Source organism: Dromaius novaehollandiae, unplaced genomic scaffold (assembly GCF_036370855.1).
Source record: "Dromaius novaehollandiae isolate bDroNov1 unplaced genomic scaffold, bDroNov1.hap1 HAP1_SCAFFOLD_45, whole genome shotgun sequence".
In the NCBI taxonomy this organism is placed as follows: domain Eukaryota; kingdom Metazoa; phylum Chordata; class Aves; order Casuariiformes; family Dromaiidae; genus Dromaius; species Dromaius novaehollandiae.
In genome coordinates this window covers 139,707-144,282 of record NW_026991505.1, presented here as the reverse complement: position 1 = coordinate 144,282, position 4,576 = coordinate 139,707, and the positions used below count along the sequence as shown (strand labels likewise).

General features: G+C 46.0%; 1 pseudogene; it reads left to right on the top strand.

Annotated features, from left to right (window-relative positions):
• The first annotated feature begins 1,816 nt into the window (after nucleotides 1-1,816).
• Nucleotides 1,817-1,969, top strand: LOC112991261 (5.8S ribosomal RNA; annotated as a pseudogene).
• The last annotated feature ends 2,607 nt before the right edge of the window (nucleotides 1,970-4,576 follow it).

The window sequence follows — 4,576 nt, the reverse complement described above, 5'->3', positions numbered from 1 at the left end:
TTGCAGAGGTGTGGAGTATGTCACCAGAGGAGAGGAGAGGAGAGCCCCCTCTAATGAAGAGCCTCGCAATCTGCTTTTGTCACTTCTCAGACAGCCCAAGGTCGGTTAAGAAGCCAAAATTGCCTGCAAACCACTTCCCTCTAGCACCGACTGAAAATCCCAGGAATTCCACATTGTCAGCATTCAGGAGTTCTCTCACCTGCTCCTCCAGGTGCTGCTACTTCTGCACTTTTTTCTGCTGCTGCATCCCCTAAAGATGACAAAGAACTTTCAAACCAGACTGTTATGTCCATCCCCTGAGATCCATTTACCACAATCAAATCTGGCTTAAAGAGCTTGTTGGTCTTATCCCTCAAACGGTGTTCTACCAATACCACCCAATCTGTCCCCCTTGCTTCCTTCACCAGCATTTTGTACAAGTTGTTATGCCTTTTCATCCAGGCATTTCCCATTCAGCAGGACAGTGCCTGCAGCCTCTCGCAACTCCTTCCCTCCAAGGCCCTGGCCTTCTCTCCACCCAGATGTTCACTTCTGTGGTGAATGCAATCTGCTACTCCAGGAGCAAAAGCCAGACGTAGAGCCACCATAGTGTCGACCTCACCGTTCTATTGGATTTCTTTGACATAATTGGTTGCATGGGCATTCACATGCCTTATGGCAATTCAGCGTTGGGTGCTGGCTTCCCAGACGCTAGGCCATAGGGGCTTTCCCCATATTTTCTTGCATGACTAGCCCATCCCATATACCCAATAGACCATACGTAAGGCCCTTATATAGTGGCCAACTATCAGTGTATATAAATTGGGGCCCTTCAACCCTTTCTCCTTCTAGCCACGGACATGCTAGAGGAGAATGCGACCTCGAGGAGGCCGTGGTCCCCCAACCGAGGAACAGCTGGGTGGCACCATCTGATCCCTGAGGTTGGGCTCTAGATAAACCTCCCACCCCAGTCTCTTTGCCTCTTCAGGCAGCATGCCACACAAGATACTATGTCTCTTAATCTGGGCGTCCTGGACTACAGGGCAGTAGCCGATGATATGTGAGCAAGTCTCCCATTCTGCAGGACAATGCCTGCACCCCTTCAGTGCCCCTTCCCCCAGCTCGCGTGCCAAGTACCCCCTGGTGGGATAGACATTGGCATGCAGCTGTATTGCTGTCAATTACTTCCTGTGAGGAATTCCCCAGTAACATGTAGAGAATTGGCCCAATTCTCTAACTCTCTTTTTCTCCACTTGCTAGGAATAGGATAGATGATACGGGGAGCTGGAATTTCCCATTCGGACGCCAACTCGCCCCCTTCCAGTGTGGCGGGAATTGTAATGGGGAGTTCATCCCCTGTTGATGGAACCTTGTGCGCTTTACCTCCTATGGTGATCCATACCCTCTCGAACTCCTTCTGGATCTGGCGGGTGGAAGTGGCTCGACACGCGCTGTGGGTGTGTCGTGGGGGAGGGGTGCCCGGCGGGTGCTGAAACAGCAGCAAAGACAGTGCAAGAGAAAGGCAGTCAGCTGTCGTCCCCATCCCCCGGACCCCGGACGGGAACAAGGGACCAGCGCACCACTGAGAGAGTGGTGGAGAAGAGCCCATACAGCAGCACTGGCGGTGGTGGCGGGCGGCGCCCTTCTCGTTCGGGTCTGCCCTTCTTTGCCCCTCCCGCCCCATTCTTGTATGGTCAGCAAGGCGAGCCCTCTTTCTCTCTACTGTCCCTTGCTCAGCAGCCGGTGTCAACATGAGGAGGGAGGCAGAGCAGAGCGGGGTCCCTCAGGGGCTGCGAATGCTGTCCGCTCCTCCCTCGGTGGGGTCCGAAACCAAGACAACTCTTAGCAGTGGATCACTCAGCTCGTGCATCAATTAAGAACGCAGCTAGCTCCAAGAATTAATGTGAATTGCAGGATACATTGATCATCGACACTTTGAGCGCACTTGTGGTCCCGGCTTCCTCCCAGGGCTACTCCTGTCTGAGCATCACTTGACAGTCAATCGTCACCTGCGCTGTGGCTGCTGCTGGACTGCACGGCATGTGCAATGTGGGGTGGCTGGGGCGCCTCGCAGGCCTGTTGCCCCAGGGAGAGGGGGCTTTTGTTTCTTCAAATCCCAAAGAGGCATCATCTTGCTGAACCCCATGTAAGATTTCAGTTTGCTTCCAGATTTCATTTAGATCAGGAGAAATTCTCACGCTTTGATCCACGTATACATGGCAACTAGTATTTATTACCGTACCTACTCCTCCCTGAGATGCTAATAACATACCTAGAGCCATTCCATTCTGGGTGGTTATTTTAGCAGTCTCTGAAACCTCCCCTTGTAAAGCTGTAATGGCATCAGAGGTTTTATTCCCTATTCTCTCAATAACTGCTGAAATAGTTACCGTTGCTTTTTCAAGTTCACTCACTCCCAATTGTGGAAACAGACACCTTGCGAATGAATGAAACCTAGTAGGTTGATCCGTTAAAGGATTATTGATCCTCTTTTGTCTCCTCATGAATGTTCTTAGCCATGATCTTTGATATTTGTTATTCAGTTCTTTACAGTAATGGTTGGGATTATTGCCCCTAGAGTACATGTCCCTGACCAATTAGGAGGCAGCACTTTTCGTGCCTTGCTCTCACACAACCAACACCATCCACTACCTTTTGGAACACGCCACCCATTTAGTTCCTTACTTGGCCACTTATAACCTATTTCAGGTATCCGAAAGCAATCTTCATAACTTCCTACCTTAATGGCTCCAGTACAGTTGATCGGCTGTTTTCCATGAAGTACAGGTTTCTCCCACCATTTATTACTCTTATTATATCTTCGGATACATTGATCATAATCTCCTGTCACACTCTGGACTTCCCATTCCTGTTCTGTTGTTTCATCATATTTCATTTGATGACTATCATTTCTTATCCGTTTTATAGATTCCATAAAGGAAATATTAAGACGCACCCCAATTAGCAGGAAGCCCTTGTTGGAATCTTCAGGGAAGTGGGCACACACCCAACAAGCCATCTGGTTAACTGTCTTCATAGATTTCATAATTACTTGCAAGGGAAGATTTTGACCCTCAAATCCTTCCTGATTCCCTTTAATTGTTTGGCTCAGGTAACCTAGAAAAACTAACCACCACATTTCTCCCCTGGTTGTTAAGGAGAACATCATTTTTACACAGATACCATAACAACAATATTAACCCTATTCCTAACAAACAGATTAAAGCAATTTTCCCCTGAATACAATCTAAATTTAAAACTGATTCACTTTTAATACAGCTCATATATCTTTATATACTTTAAACGTTAAAGGGTGACCTTGTTCAGCTTTTCACATCTCTCGAGGTATTCCTTTCACTCGGGGGTAGTGGATCCAGGAATCAATTCCCTGCAGTTTCACAGCAGTATTTGTTGTTAGTAGTACCAGATACAGTCCTCTCCATTTTTCTATCAATGGCTCATCCTTCCAGGTTCGAAGTTATACTTGATCTCCTGGCTGGAATGAATGTACAGGTGAATCTAAAAGTACGGGAGATCTTAACTGGATGTACCTCCGGAGAGAAGTAAGAACCTTTGCCATAGAGAAGAGAGAATCACTTAAAATTTGATCGCCCTTAATGTGCATCTGAATTTCATTTCCAGTTAAATTTACAGAGTAAGGTTTACCATACAGAATCTCGAATGGACTAACTTTCTTCCTAACCCTTGGGGTTATTCGGATTCTTAATAATGCCAGAGGTAAAACATCAGTCCATTTCATCTGAGTATCCTGACACAATTTCCCTATTTGTCTCTTAATTGTTTGATTCATTCTTTCCACTTTTCCACTGGATTGTGGCCTCCAGGGGGTATGTAAATCCCACTTAATTGGTAGGATTTTTGAGATTTGCTGTACTATTTCTGCTATAAAATGAGGTCCCCTATCCAAAGAAAAGCCTTCTGGTCAATTTATTATGTCTTGGCAACACCACAACGCTGACTTGTTTGGTACTGAGGCAGAAGAGAATCCTGGTTCAAATGGCGTGAAACCCTGATTCCGGTAGTAGATTTGCCATAGCACATATAAGCACATTAAACCAAGATATATCTTTTGAACACAGGTTAAAAATGCCATTCTTAGCTGTTGTATTTTTAATAATAAAGACTACAACAGGCAGTATCCATTGCAGACACTCAAGTTTGACATAAACAAGTCCCGTGCTACACGATTTGCAAAAGGGGGCGGGGTGGGGGGGAGAGAAAGATCCACCCGTGGATCCAGCAACATCCCTTAGGATTCTTGAAAACAGTTTCAAGATAATCAACCTGATGGTAATGGGTCACCAATTATTAACATTCAGATGTTTCACTGGATCTGTGAACTTTGGTATTGATATTGTTCTGCCCTCTTTGATCCCCACCTGGATCTTCCCAGCCAGCAGCTGGGCTCTGTGCATGAGGCAAAAATAGGTTCCTAATGGTGTAGGCCAGATGTATAGAAAATGGCAATAAAAAATGAAACAGCAAAGAAATTAAGAAAAAGAATATGATGCAAACAAGACATTTTATTATACTTTCCATTTTGTGTGTGTGTGTGTTCTTATCGTCCTCCTTTTGT